At 32.7% G+C, this 26,843-nt stretch overlaps 1 long non-coding RNA gene across 1 annotated transcript; it reads left to right on the top strand.

The window, feature by feature from the left end:
- Positions 1 to 13,277: 13,277 nt before the first annotated feature.
- LOC127721565 (uncharacterized) lies at positions 13,278 to 24,489 on the top strand. The gene is made up of 2 exons (XR_007991312.1): positions 13,278 to 13,461; positions 24,152 to 24,489. It is a non-coding gene; the product is annotated as an uncharacterized LOC127721565 (long non-coding RNA).
- Positions 24,490 to 26,843: the final 2,354 nt, after the last annotated feature.

The raw sequence follows: 26,843 nt of genomic DNA, 5'->3' as shown, positions 1-26,843 counted from the left end.
TAGTACATTACAAGTTTTTTTTAATCAAACATTGTCGGTGATATTAAACGATAATGACATTAACCGAAGCAGAGGTTGATATCCTGATAAAATCTACGTTGTTATAATAGTTCACGAAAAGTACACATTACAAGGACTTAGGTCATGTCTAGGTCAGCATCCGAAAACAGGAAATTTTAAACAACAAATTTTACATGACACTGTATCCTCTTTCTTATTACAAATATGTTGTGCTTGTTTGCGATATTTTACATATAAAGGGAGCTGCCATTTGATTTTTATGGGGGGCTAGGATGAAAAATTTTGTCCTGCAATTTTTTTTTCGTTGTAATCTCTGTCCTGACTTTTTATTTTTTCACTCTATTCGGTCCTGCCTTTTTTTTTTAGTTTATCCTGACTTTTTTTTTACATAAATTGTCATCCTACCATTTTTTTTTTTTTGCAAAGTGTCTCATCCTGCCTTTTTGTTTACTCAAAACTCCTGTCCTGCCTTTTTTTCAAATTTCTTCCTAGCCCCCATATAAAAATCAAATGGTAGCTCCCTAAATAACAAAATAAGTTGCAAATGTAGAATCTGCAAATACATTTCAAACGGTCGTTGAATACATTAATATTCATTTTATTTTCGCGGGACCCAATTTTCTACATGAGGAAATGTCTGTACCAAGTCAGGAATATGTTATTATCCATTCGTTTGGTGTGTTTGACCTTTCTTTTTAACTTTTTGATCCAGGGCTTTCAGTTTTGAATTTTCTTTATACTTCGGTATATTTGTTATTTTACTTTTTTATTGTATACTTCAAGGATTATGATCAATAAGACAAATGTGTAACATTTGTACGTCTTGGGTCTTTTCTTGACAATAGATGAGGAATTTTTTTCGGATGAATAAAAAGAAAAACAAAATATATGCAAAACTAGAAGCAGTTTTGAATGTTCGTTGACAATATTTATTTGAGTAAAGACCAACATGTCTTGATTGTCCACGTATTTCCATTAAAACAGTTTCTACTGTTTGACAGAAAAAAAATGCGTTCGAAATGACGGGAAAAAACAGGTTTTATGTCTTAGTTTCTTCACTGGTAATTAACTCTATTCGTTGTGCTATTTTGGGATCAGCTTAGTCAATATTTAAAGGAATTAAATCACATATTCTGGTCTTTCATAGTGTTTTTATGTAAATAAGAGGCACGAACATTTTACCAAATGATCAAAACTCATTATACATTTTGAATATGCAATATGATAATGTGTTAATGAAGTTTAAAATGCTATGTTAAACGATTTTCGTTGACCTTCACATATAATACCTTTCCAATATTAAGCTAACAAAATAAAACGAAAAATGAAATAAGTAATTTAAAATAGCTGGTATAAGATAAGATATTTTATTTCCAATTATGGGCCCCAAAGGGCATAAACATTACAACATCAATAATTTTTCATAATACAATACAAACAATGAGATAAAAAAAAAAGTTTAACGAGAACTATTTAAGTTCTTAAAGAATACGAAGATAAAGAATCTATAGTATGTTTTTTTCTAATACTAATGCATTTTATTGCAAGTGTGGTTGATATAGATAACAAACAAGCAGCCCAAAAAGAAAAAAAAGAAAAATAGATATCCATATATGTATAGTTCACAAAAAGTTGGATCAATTAAACATATAATAATTAGCCAAAAAGAAAGTAGAAATCAAGTGTAAGTATTATTTCAAAGCATTGAATAATCAAAAGAAAGACATGCAATTGTATATACAATAAAATCGACTGACCTATAATTATTGCTTGCTTATAACCGTGATTGATGAATTACGACTTTAATTGGCTAAAAGTGCAAATGTTGCATCGGCAGTCTAGACGTATTCGGAGTTAATTCGAGCTTCGGAACATTAAAGAAATAAAGAATTTTTTCATCATATACTAGTATACGACATGTTCTAAAACTGCAGTGACAAGCTTCTCTCTCTCGAGAGAGAAAACAATGATTATAAATGACTTTTCAAAATGAATTATATGTTTATAGTCAGTAAACCCTAATTGATAGAATTGATAAAGCAACGATAGACACGTGATAGTGCTGACTTAAATATAAAATTTCAAGAAATTATTTTGTTTCAAGGACAAAATATCAAAAATTTATAATTTGAATGATTGAATTTATATACAACGTAGGTAAAAGTAATAAACAATAATGTCTTCTGATTTTTAGATCCCTTGGATAATAGTAAGTTAGACTGTACATAGCTAAAAATAAAAGATCACTGCAATAGTGGATCGTTATATATATATCAACTAAACTGTATTATCGACTGCTAAAATTTTAAATGGTCTTAGTAGTTAGTGAGGTGTTGGGATTCGCAAAATAATGAGCAAAAAGTATGTAAAATAGAGAAAATGGGCAAACAAAAATGGACAATAACAGGGTGTAACAGAGGCGGATTTAGAAGGGGCTTCGGCCCCCTTTTCTGGGAACAATTTGGTTGATTATATAGGGAATCACTGAAGCATGACCTGAGCGGGCCCCTCTTAGGCAGTCAGTGGGCCCCCACTTATGAAAATTTCTGGATCCGCCACTGTGTAAGAATATAAACAATTGATTACAATGGGCAATTATATTGAAAATAGAGAACGTTGGGCATACGTATACAATAACTACAGGAACAGGATAACTGTATTCCATTTTTAAAAAATAAAATATATCGCTTGTTACAAAATTTGAAATATAAAACATCTGGTCACGCATTTTTGGTTATAAATTATGTGCGTTCAAAGTGCTTTTCTGGATTGACCTCCATCAAGAACTCAACTATAGCCAATTGAATTCAAGTATGTATAAATACTCAGTCTCATTGCCGGTAATTTTACCCTTTGACGAGAGTCAAGACAGTAGACAAAGCTAGTCCAAATGAAATATCATACTTTCCGAAATTTTTCTTATTCTGCAATTTAGAATTGACACTTATAGTTTTTTTTTTTTTATATTTAAAGTCCCAATAGTTGTCTTTGATATTCGACATGGCTAAAATTTGTTCGTTTAATAAATCGTCGATTTTTTTTCTGTACGTTCGTTGCGTGTTTTCGTCATAGTTCTGTGCCGTTCGGTAGTGAAACATCGAGAACATAATTAGCTGTTTCTATTGAAATACCTATCTTTTATTTTTTGTTAGCAAGCATTTGCAACTACCTTGTAAAACTATTTGACATTTCTTACATTTCACATTAAAGATTAAAACAACCTGAATTTTGTATTGGTTTGACTTGATCTTACTGGAGCTAGAGAAGTTCACGTATCGGGAGCGCCTGATTGCAATCCAGTTTCTTAGAAATCCAGTATTTTGATCTTGAGGTCAAAGGTCAAGCTCACACGAAGGTCAGGGTGATATGCGTCACATCGCCTTAAGGTGATACACGTTCATATCATGCATATTCAAATATTTTTGGTGAGTTTGCTATTAGTGTGTCATGGATCCGAAAATATACTGGAGTAGAACATCTATGAATATAACGTATTTTTAAGGCGAATTTTCCTTGAAAAGTTTTATTACTCGCTTAAAAAAGCTTTGAAAATTTGTTACGCCGTACCATACATATTTCTACCATATTGATAGGCTTTTACACAACGAACAGTACAAGAATGTACAACGAACGGTACTAAAGAAAGCAAACAAACTACAAAGAGAATGAATCGTACAGTGCTAAAATTCTGAGGTCAGTTTTTCAAGTAAATGTCTGCAAATAAAATAAAACAACGGGTTTCTCATTCGCATTATGTATTTCAAACAACAACAAATCACAAAATACACGGTCGCATTTAGTGTAAGAGCCAACCAACTATGTTCTATTTGTAGTTTAATCAAGTTTGAGTTACACATAGAGTTTGTTTCGCGATGTTTACAAGTAATTCACAGACCTGTCTATTTAAAATAGTCACAGGGTGTTCATGTAATATAAATAATATACAATGCTGTCAGGAGCAGTAAACTTTGTTTTCATAAACATTGAATATTTAACTGAACAGTACGAAAATTAGTCTTTGGTGAAAATATTAGGACGGTCTATCTACCAACATCGCTTCGCGATACAGCGATTAACGTCCGGAATCAACTATACGGCGGTTATACCCCGTTATATATAACTATTTAAACATGTAACAATAAATTGTATTCATTATATCCATGTATTCTTACAATTACGTATTTGCTTATTTGTAACAACGATTTATAAGAAATTCATACATAAATTAAGGTTGCTCGAACTTTCTTTACTGTATAAGATGTACTCAGACTTTGTAAAATGTCACCAGTATCTGAGCAGAAAGTTGATGAACCAGGGTATGTCAAAGAACGTCTCGTCCTTTTTCTAAAAAAAGTTCATCGGAAGGTACCAAGACCTTGTTGATAAATATTCCGTATCAACTTCACAAATAACACACGATGGTCTTGAAGTATAGATTCTGGGTACTGACGTTGTTTATCATCTTAATAATGTGTTATAGTATTCTTGTAATTGTCTTTTTGAATATTACTTTTACTGTTTAGTCTATTTTTGGTGATATCCATTTGACGTGGCTCGGTACTTATACATCCCGTCATTGTGTTATTGTGCTATGGTAAATTTTTGTATTCTTGTCTTTCATTTTTGTTTGTGTGCTTTGTCTGTATGCCTTTTTGTGTTTCTTTGTTACATATTTGTTTGTTATTTTAATGATTAATATTATAACACAATGTTGACTGTTGTACCCCTATTTTGACATTTTTACCTATTATGTCTGTTTGTTTTGTTCACACATCGTTGTCAATATAATGGAATTTTATGCGACTGTCATACAAGTGAGAGGTTTAGCTAGCTATAAAACCAGGTTTAATCCACCATTTTCTACATAAGAAGATGCCTGTACCAAGTCAGGAATATGACAGTTGTTATTCATTCGTTTGATGTGTTTGAGCTTTTGATTTTGCCATTTGATTAGGGATTTTCCGTTTTGAATTTTCCTCGGAGTTCGGTATTTTTGTGATTTTACTTTTTATGCATACACAATGGCATGAGAAATATCAATTATCCAATCATCCAAGCGTCAAATGTAAGCCAATTGTTTGTGCGAGATGAAAACGTTACCACTCACTTGACGTGATCGTGAAATGAAGATCGTTTTGTGAACGCTCTTTCTTATCTAAGATGCATCCATTAGAGCTTTTTTCCTAATGCTTGTAGTTTAAAGGTTTGGTTGGCTTGCTTGCTTTATTTGTATAAATGTTTGCTCAATCTTAATTACAAAGCTTAAGCAAACATTCATACAAACAAAGCAAGCAAGCCAACCACACCTTTAAACTACAAGCATTAGGAAAACAGCTCTAATGGCGTTTTATTAGTATGTGATGTAGATTTAGACCGAAACCGAAAACTTTGCTTTTTCGGTGACGTGGATTGGCTTAACTGTCCAAGATATATATATTCAATGATAGCGTGCCATAGGAAAGGATAAATTTTATGCTACATATAGATCTGGATCTGGACAAATTATTAGAGAAAATAGAGTTGACTATATTAGCAATAAATGCTATTTTTACGGAATTTATTGATATATTACCTCAGACTTTCACTCACAAAGTATGCATATATGTGACCCGCCATGACATTTCCAGGCTTATGGAGGTAGAACGTCATTGTAAGAAAAACGCCATTAACTATTATAAACATGATTAATATCGAGATTCAATTGTATACGTATTTGTGAAGAAGAGATGAACACTTTACCTTGGCTTCTTTTTCGCTGATACAGAACTATACTAGTCAACAAAAGAAACGATACAAGGCAATGTATTTTCCATATATAATGAAATTGGATACACTGTACCAAGGTAAATAATTGTCCAATTGGTCTTATATTTACAGAGTGTTATTTTCTCATCAAAACCATTGATTTAAAGAAAATACGCGAATTGATTTTTTTACAATTTTTGTTATTTCAAAAATCGTATTTTCGCCCCAAAATTCAAAATTCGATATTAGAACTTAAAACTTTAAGCTTAAACATGGTCTGCTTGAAATTTTTAATGCCTTTGCAGATATTTGAATACTTAATTCTCATCTTCAAAATTAAGTGCCGACTTTTGTCATCATTTTCCGCAAAATGAATTTGACCCCTATGTTCAATAACACGGTATTTTCTCACTTTCCAATTTGGTCAGATTCTCTAAATCATGTGAATTTGCTTTGCAAATGAATGTTTTTCATTGGATAATTTAACAGTTTTTCCTATTTATTATATTTTATGATAAATTGAAGTTCAAACTTGTGTTTGGGTTCTTTTGTTGACTAATATATAATACATCATATACAAGTTCTGAAGAAGTTTTACTTTATCGTTTGAAGTGAAAAATATTTGAATCTACATTTTAAATTGATACAAACAATCTAAATTCTCTGCTCTATAGATTTTCATAAATGGAGTCTAAAATATATCCATAATAAATGCACCGTATCAAATGCATATATGAGAACAACTACTTATATACTGCTACGCGTCGCATACTATGTATAGAGACATGCATCATAAATCTAAGTTAAAAGACAAATTATAAAAAAAAAAGAATTCTAAAAGCTTTCTTTGACAAATTTTATACTAACTTCATTTTGACAAGTTTAAATTGCATTTTCTAAAATATAGCTAAGAACTGTTTGTAATGTTGTAAATTTAATTCGTTTGAAATTTTTATTAAAATACGCTGTTGAAGATTACTAAGCGCCAATAAAATACAATAATTTTGTATTTTATAAATTAGTGTCTTCGATAATGAAAAATTCGTCATCGAACAGTCTCATTATCATGTCGGTATTCGAAATTCGAAATTCGAAATGACTCGTTTCATTGTTATTACAAAAAATAGGTCATAATAACATGACAGAGTTTTTTTGCTTCAGAATGTTCTAGATAAATATACAAAAAGCAAATTTTAGACAATGTACCCTCATAAGCCTGGAAGTGGCTAGTCACATATAGTTAACGGCGTTTTTCTCACAACGATGTTCTACCTCCATAAGCCTGGAAATGTCGTGGCGGGTCACATATAATCAATCCTTCTGACTTCATAAATTTTGTTAGAGAGTCGACTGAATTAAGACGTTATATGATGAAAATTAATTAATTTCCTTCCGTGAAAATGCATCGCATGTACAATAGAAATTAATCGCCCCTACAGCGAAAATGAAAGTCTAGTATCATTATTCGACAGTAAACATGAATCGCATAACGAAAACAGCATATTTGGAATAATTCAATATCAACAAGCTGAATAACAAAACCTGTTTTAAGTTATACAACATTAATAATTATGTTAAAAGGTACATTTTTCTGCAAATGAAACTTAACTGCTGCTTTTAAATCTCTTGCACGCTCTGTTCGTGAACTATTCTTAATATTTATCTATTTGTGTATCAATTTTACACATGGATGGCTGTAGGCGCGATGAAAACCCGTCCGCATCTCATACCTATATCATGAATTTATAAAAACAGTACACATTATATCTTATTTCTTATTCTATTCAAAAATCATGACTTTGTCGTCTGTTTATTTATCATTCTACATCAGAAATTCATAACGGAAACAGTGTAAATGGTATTTCAGGATTCGCACATTATATACACTGGTTTTGTTTATTTTTATTGGACTTTTTTAATACTTTTTCAACGACAACGCATGCAACTTCTTATTTCTTGTTTGAAAATTCTTCTCTTGGTCATAAATCTGCATGAAATATTTGCCACTGTACGTTCAGAAAACAGCAATCAATCAATCATATCTCCTCTAAAATCGCAGTACTATAATAACTTTAGACATTATCAAATAATTGTTAAAATATTCGTTTAATCCTTTGATCAGATATAAACACGTCTCGTCACTCTCCTATTATTTCAAATTTCCGATACAAAGAAAAAAAGTATTATTGAATAACAAAGGAAGTAACCCATCAAAGATACAAGACAAATGAAAAACATACGAACACACCCACTCACCTGATTCGCTCGTCCTCAAAAATATAAAAATTCAAAATATAAAAACAATTATATACAAAATAAAGGATAAGGTCACCCCGGATGCCGCACAAATGCCAAGGCAACGAACGAGAAACCGGAAAGGACATACTTGGATTCCAAACCGATACCGCTAAATGCCCAGCTGTATTCCTGGTAGAGGAAAGCCGAAAATCCTACGATTAAGCATCTCGGAAAGAAACTACCGATCCATTAGGGGAACAACAGCTAAAACCCTCAGACATCAAATAGATTGGTCTGATAGTTTCCCACATGGAAACTACTAATGGATCCCATCTGACCACATGTCTCAAACAAACCTGAAAATATCTGCAGAAACTTTCCTCAACAAAAAAATATAATCCAAAACATAAAATATAAGATGTAAGGATAACAATATTTATCCATGAAACCAATTTGGCAAAACAATTTCAATGATGTTGAAGGATTCTCTCTGCAAACATTTTCACGTCCGCTCTCATCGGCATGCTCGACTCATCGATCTGTTAAAGAAGAGTGTGCCATATTCCTATGTAAATAAACTACGATTCACACCTTCTGTTTACAAAGTTCCGTTTTACGATACACTTACGATGATACACAGTGCGTATCTTGCGATCAACTTAGTAGTCCTTTACGATGCCTTTGTGAAACACACGTAACGGGAACGTAGAACCACACGTAAACGGATCGTAAAATGATACGATGATCGTAAGTTAAGAAGGCTTTGTGAAACGGTGGCCAGGAGTCGGTTTCACAAAAAAACTTACAACTAAGATTGATTGTAAGTCATTAGCAATTCAGTATACTTACGATTGATCTTAGTCTTACTAACATACGCTACGCGGGTTATTCAGTGTGCACCACGTTTTTGATGTTATTTCTTCATAGACAGAAAAAATATTACAGTCATTCCTTAAATATTATTATTTCACTGATTGTAGCAACGTTAAACAACACATGGTGTATTATAACTGGTTTAAATGCCAATGAGACAATAACCCAAAGTTCAAATGAAGTGGGATCAGTTTGATTTTAGATTCATGTTAATTTGCACTTGGGTCTTCGGGGATAGGTGTGTTTTTTATTTTTTATTTTTTTTTTATTTGAGTTGAATACGATGTACAGGTAAAACTGGTGAAAAACGCACCTTTTCACAAAGTGGGGCGACAAAACGACTCAGACAATCAGCAATGGTGCCTTTTTGGGGGAGGGGCATATTGTTCATAGGCGTCGGGAAAACCCCGAGAGTATTCGCAGTCTTACATTGTATAAGGAGTTTTTACAAGTATACAAGTATGTATGTAAATTAAAAGGTTGTTATTTTTTGTGTTCATAAATGGAGATGTGGGATATACAATAAAACAGCAACTGGCCAATTAACGACACACAAAACCAAAGAAATCTATATAACACGAGACTATTGCAGGATGGACAAGTATGTTTTTACTGCTAATTTGTAGTTTTAGTAAAGATTCGTTGGTCCCATGAATTGGAAAGTTAATAAGTACATTTAGTATAGCAAGTATTAAATCTATCAAATTATAACATCACATGTTCACAACGATAGTAAAATTTTAACTATAACAGCAACATATTTCAGTTTCCTAGTATATATTTGTTAAAGTCTTTAAACTTCTTGTATTTCAGGAGAAAACTCAAACCATTATGAAATAAGGAGATGTGGTACCATTGCCAATGAGACAACTTTCTTTCAAAGACCAAATGACGTAGACGTTAGCTTGCTTACGTTGCTACATTTGAGATCTCCCAATTACCACTCCACTATGAACTGTTAATTTAAAAAGATATTTTGTCACCAAATGTCTGATAAAATAGACATCATCATATATGCTAATATATATTTTGCTCCCTCGACAAAATAATGGTGGGATTTTGTTTTTCCGGTGTACGTCCCGCACTTTGTACAAATGTATATAGGGTTTATACGGCTGATTTATTAGGAATAATCTTTAAGCTAAAACTTTTAAATTCTGTACCCGGTGTTAGTACATATACTAAAGATGTGCATCTTGTCAGATTTTCTAGAAGGTGCATATATATATTTTCAATATTTATTTTATTATTTTTTTTAATAATTTTCCACGAATGACAGAATGTTGAACTTAATCTTTTTAAGTGAAATTTTGCATAAAGTTTGCAAGGTTTGTCCGACTAACTACGCACACAACTCACACATTTACAACATACAGGGTATACTATATTTAGAATGTGTATTTTATCAGGTTGTTGATTTTCTTCATAATTTTCACAAGTAAGGGAGCTACCATTTGATTTTTATGGGGGGGGGGGGGCTAGGATGAAATTTGAAAAAAATAGGCAGGACAGGAGTTTTGAGTAAAAAAAAAGGCAGGATAAGCAACTTGGTAAAAAAAAAGGCAGGATGAGCAACTTGGTAAAAAAAAGGCAGGATGACAATTTGTGTAAAAAAAAGTCAGGATAAACTAATAAAAAAAAAGGCAGGACCAATTAGAGTAAAAAATAAAAAGACAGGACAGAGATTACAACTAAAAAAAAAGCAGGACAAAATTTTTCATCCTAGCCGCCTTCTTCTGTTACCTATTCTACCATCGGACTAGGACTTCTTTTAAACTGAGTTTCACTGTGCGTTTGGTGTGTGTTTGTTTATTCTTCTTTGGCTAGAGGTATAGGGGGAGGGTTGAGATCTCACAAAACACGTTTAACCCCGCCGCATTTTTTGGCCTGTCCCAAGTCAGGAACCTCTGGCCTTTGTTAATCTTGTATGTTTTTATTACTTTGGTTCATTTATGTTTCGGAGTTTAGTGTGACGTCCATTTTCTCTGAACCAGTATACATTTTTGTTTAGGGGTCAGCTAAAGCCCGCCTCCTGGTGCGGGATTTTCTAGCTGTGTTGAAGACCCATTGGTGGCCTTGAGCTGTTTTCTGTTCTTTGGTCGAGTTGTTGTCTCTTTGGCACATTCCCCGTTTCCATTCTCTATTTTATTCTATACATGCATGGATTCAGTATACAATTATGGATATTATAATAGTTTTGAGTCTTTCTCCGTATATAAGAATATAGCCATCCATTGAAAAATCTAAAAAAAAAAAAGAGTTGAAAAAACGGCATTTTCCTCATATATCTATGTAAATTTGTCGACAAAAGTTACAAAAAAAAAACAAAAATGGTGATCACTATTTTTCATTTCATATTCCGATGCAACTCTAATCAAAGTACAAGCGTGCCAAAAATTGAAATGAAACCGGGAGATATACCATTTGGTATCGTGTTACATTAAGCAAAGTTTTACAAAAGATGATTTATGCAAAATGCAACTAGTAAAGATTAACACAGATTTATATATTCTTACTGCCTGTAGTAAAGGTGAATATGCATGACATATTCTTACTGCCTGTAGTAAAGTTTAATATGCATGACATATTCTTACTGCTTGTAGTAAAGGTTTATATGCATGACATATTCTTACTGCCTGTAGTCAAGGTTAATATGCATGACATATTCTTACTGCCTGTAGTCAAGGTTAATATGCATGACATATTCTTACTGCCTGTAGACAAGTTTAATATGCATGACATATTCGAACTGCCTGTAGTAAAGGTTAATATGCATGACATATTCTTACTGCTTGTAGTAAAGGTTTATATGCATGACATATTCTTACTGCTTGTAGTAAATGTTAATATGCATGACATATTCTTACTGCCTGTAGTAAAGGTTAATATTCATAACATATTCTTACTGCCTGTAGTAAAGGTTAATATGCATGACATATTCTTACTGCCTGTAGTAAAGGTTAATATTCATAACATATTCTTACTGCCTGTAGTAAAGGTTAATATGCATCACATTTTCTTACTGCCTGTAGTCAAGGTTAATATGCATGATACATTCGTACTGCCTGTAGTAAAGGTTAATATGCATGACATATTCTTACTGCCTGTAGTAAAGGTTAATATGCATGACATATTCTTACTGCCTGTAGTAAAGTTTAATATGCATGACATATTCTTACTGCTTGTAGTAAAGTTTAATAGGCATGACATATTCTTACTGCTTGTAGTAAAGTTTAATAGGCATGACATATTCTTACTGCTTGTAGTAAAGTTTAATATGCATGACATATTCGTACTGCCTGTAGTCAAGGTTAATATGCATGACATATTGTTACTGCCTGTAGTAAAGTTTAATAGGCATGATATACTCGTACTGCTTGTAGTAAAGTTTCACAAGTCATGATATATTCGTACTGTTTGTAGTAAAGTTTAATATGCACCGTCTATGAAAACGGCATGTAGTTACAAGCACATGGTATATTCATACTGTTTGAAGTAAAGTTTAACAATCATAGTATATTCTTACTACTAGCAGTATAGTTTGAAGCGGGCTGTTTATGCAAACTGCTTGAATTTCAGTTTTAAGTGCGTGGTTTATGCACACTACTTTTATTAACGTTGAACAAAACATGGTATATTCCAACTGTTTGTAGTAAAGTTTCAGAACACGTGGTTTTTGAATACTGCTTGATGATATTGTCTTACTGCTTATAGTAAAGTTTCACTACGCATTGTATATTCTCACTGCTTGTATTAAAATTTCACTATTTCAATACAAAATTAACTTTAATTGTTCGGAGGTTTGCAACTCCATATATACGCATTGGTAATAAAGTGAAACATGGAAATATATGTTCATAAAACAAATCAAAGAAAGAAAGTGGAACATATGAAACATTCCGTTATCGACAAAGGTTTGAAGGCTAGGAAATAAAATGGAAATCTTCTATCAATGTAATGAATTGCACAGAAATACTTTATGAATTAAACAATTCGATTATTCTTTCCTGAAATATTGTTATTTTCTATTCATGCGTTATTTTCCTTTTGTACTGGCCTTCAATCAATATTACAAAACAGATATAAAAAAAAAAAAAACGCACTCCAAGAAAAATTCAAAACGGAAATCCCCTCTCAAATGGCAAAATCAAAGGCTCAAACACATCAAACGGTTGTTTCCATTGTACTACTCTGATACCAAATCTAATGTTGTAAAGAAGTAACATATAGATTAAAACTTTAAAATGAACATTGATAACTCCTTGTGTGTAAACAAACAATTTTTGAAGTATCGTCACACTGGTATCCTGATTTTGTTTTTTACAAGTTCATTATACCTATGATTCATATGTTTTTGTAGTCATATAGTTCCGACAAGGAAATCGGTATTCTCATCTCAATATAAAACGTTCATTACTCCAGTTTTGATATTAGACCTCTAAGTTGCATACATATATGTTGTTCATTAAGGAAGATTTCCGAAGAATTACTATGTCAATACTGAGTTTAACAGCACTGATTGGTTTGTTTGTTGGTATTACTTATGGATTGAGTGACAGAATGATTTATGACACCTCTGCACAGGTATGTTTTCAATGGCATCATATTGCATATCATGGAATGTAAGCTGAAAAAATTCCAAATATCTACATATTTTTTAAATAAATCTATTTTCAATCGATGATAAAATTGTAAAAAATAACGATAGGTGATTGCGTCTCTTGTGGTGCTTTATCTGTTTTTGATAAGATTTCTACGGGAAAGTTATTACTGATTATATCGTATGAACGTTAAATTCTACGTTAAAAATATGTTTATGGTTAACTTGCCTTGTTCGTCAGTCTTGCATTTTGACATTTTAATTACATTTTTACTCTTTTCATTTTGTCGATATATTCCTATGTTAATTTTATTAAAAGAAAGGGAATTAAATCATAAAAAGCAAGGCCAAAACAGGTTCTTTATAAGCTTCGATTGTGCTCAATCCCTATTTTATGACAGTTTGTGTTAAAGCTATATTTTAGCAGTATTGGGTTTCATGATTCAGTTTAGCACCTACAGTGTCAAAGATTGTTTATGCAGCCATCGTGTTTAAATTTCCTGTTATCATGGTTATAGATATCCAAAAATCTATTACTCCCCAATAAGTATGTCCTATTCGTGCATACCTTTTATTTTTTATCCGATCTTTATGTTTTGGTATTGATTTGTTATATCAGCTTTCCAAATTCAAATCAATTTTAGATTTTCATATGTGTATTTACCTAGCTAGAGCGACACGTAAAATGTTTATCTGGTGCTGTCATATTTGAACCGTTAATGTTATCAGCACCAAACGTGTCTAAGATTTAGTTAAGCACACATCCTGTTAAAGCTTGATTTTAACATTTATTGTGTTAAAAGATTCATTTGGAAATCTGTAACTCACTATATTGCTCAAGCAACTTATTTTCCAGACATTCCCGAGAGAAAACAAATTATTCGAATATCAAAAATATGAGCTTTTTCTAATTAGAAATTCATCCACAAAGTAAGTAAATCGCAGAAATAAATTTAAAAATATTGATATAATTTTGAAATTTGCAATTTATACTTTTACTGTTTAAACGAATTTTCTTTTAAGGCCAAGTGTAAAGAGATCACAAGAAGTCCCACGAGAGACTGCAGATGGTCTGCAGGGATGAATATGCAGGTGGATCAGGTCGCAGCTGGAGGAAAGATTGCTGCATACAAAATTCGATGGTTTAGTGGTTCCTGGAGTGGCTGGTACGTGCCCGGGTACAACGACATGGACTGGAAAATCAACACTAACAACAAAAGATGTTCAATGCCGTGCAAAGCCAACAGTCTTAGACGGGTGTGGTCATATTTCGAGGACCACACACACAAATTTATAGTGTGCAAGGCTTAGAAATTCTGGACAAAAGATCCATTTAAACATAAATCAAAGCTCTAATATTTAGTTTTTGTTATTCATTTACATAAACGGTCGTGCTTCTTGTCATATCTATATTCTGTCTGTAGACAGCTCATCTTTTCCCACACAAATCTAAGCTCAACTAATGTAACAATGCGTTTAAGAAATAAATAAAAAACGTTTACAATTGTCCCAGTGTATCGTTCCTGTAACTCACTTGATAGCAGAAAAATAATTCTGTAATAGGACAAGACAGAGTACCTCTTAAACTCTGTGTGCAAATAATCAACCGTGGTTTGGTGAAAAATGACAATCTCTACCTGGGGTGTAGGATCAATATGAAGGTTTGGCCTATAAATACTGAAATGTTAATGAAGAATTCCAAAGTGTCATTTATGATATCACTGACTGTGACTTTGAATCACGTAGTTCCCTAATTGGATATTAAGATATAGAGATTTAACGATGAGACAACTACTACCAGTAGTACTAGTTCTGTAACCAGAGTTCATTTTTTAAAATTTTAATGTACGGAAGAACACACACCTATATTGCATATCGATGGAAAGAGGAAAACGTGTACAATAAGAAAAGTTTGGTCGTAAAAACCCCGAGTGGTCACATTTTTGCGAAATTGAGCTCAAAGGTCAAACCTCAAATATATCACAAATTCAAACATGAAGAAAAAAGAAAGTATTTTCTGAGATATATTCAGTAGAATGTTACAAAAATGATGTTCTAACAATTATATATTTCAAAGGACGACAAAACGATTAGTTTAGCTATTTGAATGAACAGCTTCCATTACAAAATGGCGTCAATGATGAATCTTCTGATTGTTTTCCATTTATGACAAAGAAAATGTAGATGTGGCCTTGAACTTTTCACATCCATTAACTTTTACATTGCCGTTCATTTTTCACCGCAGCATATAACAGAATTATTTTCTAAATTGTAAAACAGCAGTTTCTCGATATTTTTCAGTTATTGTTCTTCATTTAAAAAAAACAAAATTTAATCACTGAAACCGTGTTTTTCTATTTTGCATACACAGGATGTGTATTTTTGGATACCATGTACTTAAAAGTCGAAAGATCAGATATAAATATTGTCAACCGAGGCGAAAGCGAGGTTTAAAAAAAGTCATAAGTGTAACTTGCTATGTTGGTTCAGTGTGAAAAAAAAAAATTAGTTTTATGCCATGAACATTCTCTTTGTGGGATTATCCTGGTACAAATGTGTAATCTCATTATTTTTTTAGCAAAGTTATTGATTATAATGTTAATTTGCTAATGTTGTAATTTGACAATCGGGTAAGACCCTTATATAGCTAGTCTTTGAAGGGCTACAATCATTAGCTCCGGTCTTCATCAAATAGGGGTAAACAGTGAAAAATGCTTCACACTGGGAAATTATATACAATAATCTTAGTTACACGTCAATCTCTTCGTCATTGTTTGCGAATCCGGTAAGCGAATTAACACGCTTCACCGCCTTTGCAAGGGCACAGTTCTGTTCAGGACAGATTTACAGGTTCACAGTATATCTTGCAAGTAATCCGAAGACATTGCAGGGAGGAATCTACGACCATATTTATTTATTGCTGGTTATTTTCCCTGTTTGAAAAAAATCATCATAGATTTAAATTTTGTACGTCAGACGCGCGTTTTGTTAACAAAAGACTCATCAATGATGCTCGAATAAAAAAAGGTTAAAAGGGCATAATAAAGAACAAAGTTGAATAGCATTGAGGACCCAAAATTCTGATAAGTTTTCCCAAATATAGCTAAGGTAATCTATGAGTTTTCCCAAATAGTAATCTATGAAACTACAGTTCCTGACTGTTTTTCATTGACGGGAATTCGAAGAAACGCACACAAAGAATGGAACATCTGTAACTTCAGACTTTTTTCCTATTCGACCCTTCTTATTTTTCCTTCCAATCTCTCTGTCACCAAACATAACATGCAGGATCATTTAGTATTTGCCTATTTTTGTGTCCTGACTTAATCCTGAAAGTCAGTTACCTATGCTGAGGAGAACTTGTTCACAACAATCGGGTCAACAAAATTACCCTCTAGAAAGAGTTTATGCTCATGCGAAGTCAACCCAGGGATCTGGGCATGCTGACACTATAAAAGTAATTTCCAGTATGGTTTGGATCGACCATGCATTAGCTGAATTACATTTTGGCTAAAACTTACACTAGTTCGTTGGTCTCTTTTGACCGATTTTCTAGTAATAGAAAGTTTGATGTCGTATCTATCAAAGACAACAACAACTGTAACACCATTGGTAATGCATCATATCTGATTTTGAATGAAATGTAGAGCCAGGTACCCGAACTTAATATCTAATAAAATAATTGATATCTCAACTTTTAACAATTGTACTAAGGCCATTTCGTTTCTAATAAGTACGGTAATGGATCGACCGTACGGTGCCTACTGAAGTGAGATACAGCTTCTGCTTCTATTTTATGACAAAGATCGGCCTTACATGTTTCAGCATGGTACAGTTCTCCCGGAAAAGAGAGGTAGGAATAGATCTGATTGAGAGTGATAGAACATTTACTATTGTAATGTCTTCACGACACCAAGCAGTAATTAGAGCACGACGTATTACTTGTTCTGGATTAATATGTACATTTAGTATCTCTCCTGACCTGCACTTGAATTTATACTTTTTCGTTAAGTCTTCGAAGGTTTTGATTTTTCATCTAGGTATTTGGCCATAGAAGTCACAGTTATCACCTTCTCCCAACGCACCATTGATAAACGATTTGACAATTTGTATACCATCATTAAATGCTTTTGTCATTGAGGATTCAATTTCCATAGACGCGTGCATTCCAGTTGAGATGTCGATCAGTGACTTGAGATGAGACTTTATATCAAAAGGATTTGTCAGTCGCTGGTGAACATGGTCTATAATAAGTTTGACATACTCTTCATCTGGTCGTAAGGCAGTCGGTCTAGTTTCATCATGAGAGGATTTTTCTGGGGCAGTAAATTGAGTTTACATCTCATTTCTGCATTAAACTCTGCGAGCATCGATAATATTTTTCCCGACCGCTCGCATTCATACTATTTGGTCTTGTGGCGAACTTTGACACACAATGCATTTTTCCAACTCAATCTCATTCGTTCTCCTTTTGGCATAGTAGGGTAAACTTTACAGGAATATCAAAACTGGCCATTATCCGGAACAAATCTTTTCCAACGGGTTCAGTTTACTATTATAGAGTCAAAATGTAAGCAACAAAATATAACTTATTTACAGAAAAAGAACAACAATATGTGATCAAAGCACACTTAAAAAACTCAAAAATATCTAATGATCCACAGATTATGTACAGAATCACATCAAAACTATCAAATTTGTTGTTGAAAAAAAAACGTTCTTATAATTGAACTTGATGAAAGATATCTACTTTCACGGCACTTGACTTTACTGGTTGGTAAATTGCACGTCGCAGCTGCATTTTAACTATTTTTTTATATTTGTGTACTCTTGACTTTAAATTCAAATACAACTAACTTCTTATACAATCCTAATCAATCATAAATGTTACTTTACATGTTAATTTATTTTAACTTTTTTAGCTGAAAGAACTTTTTTTAAATTAAAAGTACATACATGTAGTTTTCCGGGGTGGATGCCATATGTTGCTTACACATTTCGATTGATTTGATTTGATTTTTTTTCGTAAATTGGGCATTACATCCTTCTTGTATAGCCAATGAAATCAAAACGCTATTGCATCCTTCTTCCTCATGCGCAAATAAGTCTGTGTATATAATACAAAGTTCAAAACAATCTTCAAAGTATAAAGTAGCGAAATCACTTCTTCAAGCGTTATATTTTGCAGTATTCGTTTAAGTTTAGGAGGTTGAAAGTATTTGCTTAGTTTATATCAGCTATACTTTTTGGACGGTTTTAAATTTAAATATAGATATGTTTGTCGTAATGAGCTATAAATGCTTTATTATTTAAATTTTTACATGCAACATTTTACATGTTTGGTTTAGAAAATCATGCGTCGTTGTTGCATTTTAATTGTTATACCTTAGACTGATAGATGTTCGATGGTTTTTCAAACGAAAAGGCGTTTCTCAGCTACAATTTCTTGGAAGGGGTATCAGAACTGTATATTAAATTGACCGTTCAAATAAATACCGTTCTAAGGTTTAGTATTGCCTTTCTTTTCTTAAAGAACGTAACTGATTGTATAGGTTTGAAGCATTTAATTTCAATATATAACGCACTGTTTATCATTCCCCGACAAATTTTTGGGGCATTTAATTTCAATATAACGCATTGTGAATCATTCCCCGACAAATTTTTGGGGCATTTAATTTCAATATAACGCATTGTCTATCATTCCCCGACCGTGAGATGTTTGGAGCATTTAATTTCAATATAACGCGTTGTGTATCATTCCTCGAAAGATGTTTGGAGCATTTAATTTCAAAATAACGCTCTGTGTATCATTCCCCGACAAATGTTTGGATATTTATACTATTTATGTCTTTTATTTTCTCTGCATTGTTGATTTTATTTTCGTTGTTTTTGTGTTTGGCCACCATGTTTTTTTTTATTATCCCCCTTGCTATCTTCTCCTTCATTGAGGTACTCCGGATTGCAGATATATATTCGGCTTTACATATACTGGTCCGTGTTGTAATAAGTGATCCTAGAAATCTTTCAAGACGGTTGAAATAGATATAAGAAGATGTGGTATGAGTGCCAAATGAGACAATCCTCCATCCAAGTCAAAATTCATAAAAGTAAACCATTATAGGTCAAAGTACGGTCTTCAATACGGAGCCTTGGCTCACACCGAACAGCAAGCTATAAAGGGCCCCAAAAATTACTAGTGTAAAACCATTCAAACTGTAAAACCAACGGTCTAATCTATATAAAAAACGAGAAACGAGAAACACTTATGAACCTCATCAACAAACGACAACTACTGAACATCAGATTCCTAACTTAGGACAGGTGCAAACAATTGCAGCGGGTTTAAACGTTTTAATGGTACCAAACCTTCACCCTTATCTGAAACAATAGTGTAACATCACAACATAGAAAAACACACTATAAAATATCAATTGAAATGGCTTAACTCATTCAAAAGACATATTAACACCGGTGAACATACACTGAACAAATAAATTTGATCTATGATACAATGCAAATACAAAATAAATAAACTAAGGGAAGAATAATTAAAGTAACATGTTTTACCTCTGTGAAATGTTAAACAATTTAAGAAAAAACAATATACTTGAACAAAAATATCAGCCATTTGCAATTTCTTTAAACACAGGTGAATAAAAATAATTTTGTTGTTAGGTTTTCGTGTACAGTTCAGATAGAGAAAGGAAATATTTTTACAAAATAAATAATTTTGATGTTTATAGTACGAAGAAGAGAAAATGCCTTTTACCGTCAGGCACCAAATGTTAATTTTCGACTATCGTTAGCGACAACTTGATTCAGTTTATATTGTGGTCTGTCAAATTATCCTTATTTATCAGAGGTCTCAATTATATAAACTTTTCAGTTATAATTAGAAAACATATACCATGATTCGTCAAAATCAGTTGTTTTTTTTTTTTATCGTCATGGAGAAATGAACTCTATGTTTCTTTGTGGAGCTTTTGGTGACTTTTGTTTGTATTTTCGTCGTTTTTCTTTTGACAATGTTGGAGTCTTTTTCCTTCTACTTATGGTTTCTAAATGCCCCTTTGCATCGTTTCCTTGTTTAAAAAAATAAGAGTAACTTAAGTTGCATTAAACATATACATGCATTACATTCTAATTTAAATCAAGAATTTCAAAGTAAAGACCCTCAAGAAATTCGTTCAAGTCAAACATTTTTTTAAACGATGATTTATTTTTATTTCTTTAAAAATTAAGTATTTGTATGTTATCAGATAAAAACTATATTGCATCATTCTTGACTTAAATGCTCTTTGCTTGTAAAGATATTTGAAAGCACACGAATATTAATTGGATTCGAATCTTAATCAAACACATGACACATCATTTATAACGAGATATTTTAATATTTCATTAGGAATAAATTATATTGATTGATTGTTGGTTGCTTAACGTCCAGTGGCAAGGAATAAATCATAAGCTGATACATGTATTTTTTTTAAAATCGCCAACGCGATATTTACTACATGTATCATTAACGTCAAAAACAGTAGAAAAATACCGTTTCCATTATTTGGCAAGATCTAAACGTTATGGTTAAAAAACATCACACACTATTTAAGTCGGTTAGGGAGCATTTGATTTGCGGATACAAAATTTGAAACGTATATAAGTTGTACGACTCCCAATCGTAACCGTCTGATATGACTTCTGAAATAGTTGACCTTAGTGTTTCGACTACCAAAGATGAAAAACATACATGTATACCTATTTCAAGAAACATATAACCGTCTTATCTATTGGCCTTCTTTGGATGATTGGTAGAACCTGCAAGGTGGGTGGCCAAAACTTCCGTTTGCAGTAGGGCTATCGACGGAAAGTTTGTAGTCGATAACGGAACTACAAGAATAGTATTTCCCAGGACACAAACATTGTCACTGCATTCACACTCAAGTTGTGATATTGAACTAAGACAGGAAATGTTATGTTGAGTGCGGATTTTTTTTGGCATCAGCAATATACCCCGGTATTTTGATAAGAAATATAGGACAAGAATTACCTTTCCCGAAAGAGTTGTTTTTGCTAGGCGACAATATATATCCAAATAGATATCCAGTATTGACACCTTACATAATACAAAACCCAGAATATGCAGAGGAAGTGTAGAAAATTAAATAGACATATTACGCACTATAGAGTAGAGGTTGAACACGCATTCGGAGAATTAAAATAAAACACAAAGTTATGGGGACTTTTTGACGATTCACATCTGTTGTGACCTTAAGTTTCTACATTTGTGTGTCGGCGAAAAGACTTATTTACATGATAAAAAAAATTTCATTTCATTTTATTATGTATCTCAACTGGGTTTATTATCTTATTTTGAGAGGACCCCATGTTTTTCGTCAACTGTAATCGTAAGTCTAAGTGTAATCCTAGGTATAGACCTAGTTCCGGCAAATGTCAAATACTAGTACTGTGTAGGCCTCAAAGCAGGTGACCTCTGGTTAGTAAGTCCTACATTGGTATAAAATGGGGGATGGCCATTTTTATTTTCCTCCTGATAAATTTTAGTATTAATTTGTCACTGGAAGTTATTCACCGATCCATCTATATATCATTCATATAATCGACACTGGAGCATAAGTAATTTGGAAGGGCAACAATACAGTTTAAAATTAAGATCCTCTTATGATGGAAAATTGGTTTGGTTTAATGTGCACAGTATGAAAGATAATAAAGTAATTACACCATATTTTTGTAATCACATTATCAAGGGGTCCCTTATTGGTTCAATGAATAAACTCATCATAGATACCAGGATAATCAATGTCAGCCAGACGCGCGTTCATAATAGATACCAGGATAATCAATGTCAGCCAGACGCACGTATCGTCTACAAAAGACTCATCATTGACGCTCAAATAAAAAAGCAAAAAAGGATCAAATAATGTAAAACGTTGAAGGCATTAAGGACCCAAGGTTCGGAAAGGTTTTTGCAAATACATCTAAGGGAAACTATTCCTGGGATATAAAAACCCTTAGAATTTCGAAAAATTCAAAGTTTTATGAACACAGTTAATTCATAAGTATGACCACACAAATATTGTTTTGCTTTGTACTGGCTAAGTTTTTAATCATTTTAGCATGAAAGCAAACCTGGAAATAAAAATACAATTCTGAACAATGTCGGTAATTTGGAAAAATAATATTCAAATTCTACCTTAGGCAATATGGGGAATGACTATCCTCTTTTATATATAGCATATATCCTTATAGCAATTTTAATATTACATATATGTTTTTTTCATTATTGAAGAACTGTGAAGAATTACTATGTCAATACTGAGTTTAACAGCACTGATTGGTTTGTTTGTTGGTATTACTTATGGATTTAGGGACAGAATGATTTATGACACCTCTGCACAGGTATGTTTTCAATGGCATCGTATTGCATATCATGGAATGTTATCTGCCAAAATTCCAAATATCTACATATTTTTAAATAAATCTATTTTCAACCGATGATGAAATTGTAAAAAATAACGATAGGTGATTGCGTCTCTTGTGGTGCATTATCTGTTTTTGATAAGATTTCTACGGGAAAGTTATTACTGATTATATCGTATGAACGTTAAATTCTACGTTAAAAATATGTTTATGGTTAACTTGCCTTGTTCGTCAGTCTTTCATTTTGACATTTTAATTACATTTTTACTCTTTTCATTTTGTCGATATATTCCTATGTTAATTTTATTAAAAGAATGGGAATTAAATCATAAAAAGCAAGGCCAAAACAGGTTCTTTATAAGCTTCGATTGTGCTCAATCTCTATTTTATGACAGTTTGTGTTAAAGCTATATTTAGCAGTAGTAGGTTTCATGATTCAGTTTAGCACCTACAGTGTCAAAGATTGTTTATGCAGCCATCGTGTTTAAGGTCTAACTTAGCATCTACCGTGTTAAACCTATGTTTAAGTCATTAGACAATATTGTCAAAATGCATTTCTGCTGCAGCAAAAATCGGTACCATTACAGTTATTTATATCAAATGATCAATACCTCTGCTAGCTGATTGTTTTTCTCCGAAAAGGTACCACCATCCCAGTAGTTCAGAATTATTTTACTGACATGAAAATGCGGGTATATTTTTTTTGAAATTTCCTGTTATCATGGTTATAGATATCCAAAAATCTATTACTCCAATAAATATGTCCTATTCGTGCATACCTTTTATTTTTTATCCGATCTTGCCTTTATATTTTGGTATTGATTTGTTAAATCAGCTTTCCAAATTCAAATCAATTTTAGATTTTCATATGTGTATTTACCTAGCAAGAGCGACACGTAAAATGTTTATCTGGTGCTGTCAAATTTGAACCGTTAATGTTATTATCACCAAACGTGTCTAAGATTTAGTTAAGCACACGTCCTGTAAAAGCTCGATTTTAACATTCATTGTGTTAAAAGATTCATTTTGAAATCTGTAACTCACTATATTGCTCAAGCAACTTATTTTCCAGACATTCCCGAGAGAAAACAAATTATTCGAATATCAAAAATATGAGCTTTTTCTAATAAGAAATTCATCCAAAAAGTAAGTAAATCGCAGAAATAAATTAAAAAATATTGATTTAATTTTGAAATTTGCAATTTATACTTTTACTGTTAAAACGAATTTTCTTTTAAGGCCAAGTGTACAGAGATCACAAGAGATCCCACGAGGGACTGCAGATGGTCTGCAGGGATGAATATGCAGGTGGATCAGGTCGCAGTTGGGAGAAGATTGCTGCATACAAAATTCGATGGTTTAGTGGTTCCTGGAGTGGCTGGTACGTGCCCGGGTACAACGACATAGACTGGAAAATCAACACTAACAACAAAAGATGTTCAATGCCGTGCAAAGCCAACAGTCTTAGACGGGTGTGGTCATATTTCGAGGACCACACACACAAATTTATAGTGTACAAGGCTTAGAAATTCTGGACAAAAGATCCATTTAAACATAAATCAAAGATCTAATATTTAGTTTTTGCTATTCATTTACATAATCGGTCGTGCTTCTTGTCATATCTATATTCTGTCTGTAGACAGCTCATCCTTTCCCACACAAATCTAAGCTCAACTAATGTAACAATGCGTTTAAGAAATAAATAAAAAACGTTTACAATTGTCCTAGTGTATCGTTCCTGTAACTCACTTGATAGCAGAAAAAATAATTCTGTAATAGGACAAGACAGAGTACCTCTTAAACTCTGTGTGCAAATAATCAACGGTGGTTTGGTGAAAAATGACAATCTCTACCTGGGGTGTAAGGTCAATATGAAGGTTTGGCCTATAAATACTGAAATGTTAATGAAGAATTCCAAAGTGTCATTTATGACATCACTGACTGTGACTTTGAATCACGTAGTTCCCTAATTTGATATTAAGATATAGAGATTTAACGATGAGACAACTACTACCAGTAGTACTAGTTCTGTAACCAGAGTTCATTTTTTTAAATTTTAATGTACGGAAGAACACACACCTATATTGCATATCGATGGAAAGAGGAAAATGTGTACAATAAGAAATGTTTGGTCGTAAAAACCCCGAGTGGTCACATTTTTGCGAAATTGAGTTCAAAGGTCAAACCTCAAATATATCACAAATTCAAACATGAAGAAAAAAGAAAGTATTTTCTGAGATATATTCAGTAGAATGTTACAAAAACGATGTTCTAACAATCATATACTACAAAGGACGACAAACGATAAGTTTAGCTATTTGAATGAACAGCTTCCATTACAAAATGGCGTCAATGATGAATCTTCTGTTTGTTTTCCATTTATGACAAAGAAAATGTTGATGTGGCCTTGACCTTTTCACATCCATTAACTTTTACATTGCTGTTCATTTTTCACCGCAGCATATAACAGAATTATTTTCTAAATTGTGAAACAGCAGTTTCTCGATATGTTTCAGTTATTGTTCTTCATTTAAAAAAAAACAAAATTTAAACACTGAAACCGTGTTTTTCTTTTTTGCATACACAGGATGTGTATTTTGGGATACCATGTACTTAAAAGTCGAAAGATCAGATATAAATATTGTCAACCGAGGCGAAAGCGAGGTTTAAAAAAGTCATAAGTGTAACTTGCTATGTTGGTTCAGTGTGAAAAGAAAATTAGTTTTATGCCATGAACATTCTCTTTGTGGGATTATCCTGGTACAAATGTGTAATCTCATTATTTTTTTTAATCAAAGTGATTGATTATAATGTCAATTTGCTAATGTTGTAATTTGATAATTGGCCAAGACCCTTATATAGCTAGTCTTTGAAGGGCTACAATCATTATCTCCGGTCTTCATCTAATAGGGGTAAACAGTAAAAAATGCTTCACACTGGGAAATTATATACAATAATCTTAGTTACACGTCAATCTCTTCGTCATTGTTTGCGAATCCGGTAAGCGAATGAGCACGCTTCACCGCCTTAGCACGGACAAAGTTCTGTTCACAGTATATCTTGCAAGTAATCTGAAGACATTGCAGGGAGGAATCTACGACCATATTTATTTATTGCTGCTTATTGTCCCTGTTTGAATAAATTCATCATAGATTTAAATTTTGTACGTCAGACGCGCGTTTTGTTAACAAAAGACTCATCAATGATGCTCGAATAAAATAAGGTTAAAAAGGCATAATAAAGAACAAAGTTGAATAGCATTCTGATAAGTTTTCCCAAATATAGCTAAGGTAATCTATGAGTTTTCCCAAATAGTAATCTATGAAACCACAGTTCCTGGCTGTTTTTCATTGACGGGAATTCGAAAAAACGCACACAAAGAATGGAACATCTGTAACTTCAGACTTTTTTCCTATTCGACCCTTCTTATTTTTCCTTCCAATCTCTCTGTCACCAAACATAACATGCATGATCATTTAGAATTTGCCTCTTCGTGTGTCCTGACTTAATCCTAAAAGTCAGTTACCTATGCTGAGGACAACTTGTTCACAACAATCGGGTCAACAAAATTACCCTCTAGAAAGAGTTTATGCTCATGCGAAGTCAACCCAGGGATCTGGGCATGCTGACACTATAAAAGTGATTTCCAGTATGGTATGGATCGACCATGTATTACCTGAATTACTTTGGCTAAAACTTACACTAGTTCGTTGGTCTCTTTTGACCGATTTTCTAGTAATAGAAAGTTTGATGTCGTATCTATCAAAGACAACAACACATGTAACAGCATTGGTAATGCATGATATCTGATTTTGAATGAAATGTAGAGCTAGGTACCCGAACTTAAAATCTAATAAAATAATTGATATCTCAACTTTTAACAATTGTACTAAGGCCATTTCGTTTGTTATAAGTACGGTAGTGGATCGAC

This window comes from Mytilus californianus, unplaced genomic scaffold (genome assembly GCF_021869535.1).
Source record: "Mytilus californianus isolate M0D057914Y unplaced genomic scaffold, xbMytCali1.0.p SCAF_12, whole genome shotgun sequence".
In the NCBI taxonomy this organism is placed as follows: Eukaryota; Metazoa; Mollusca; class Bivalvia; order Mytilida; family Mytilidae; genus Mytilus; species Mytilus californianus.
This window is presented reverse-complemented; position numbering and strand designations above follow the sequence as displayed.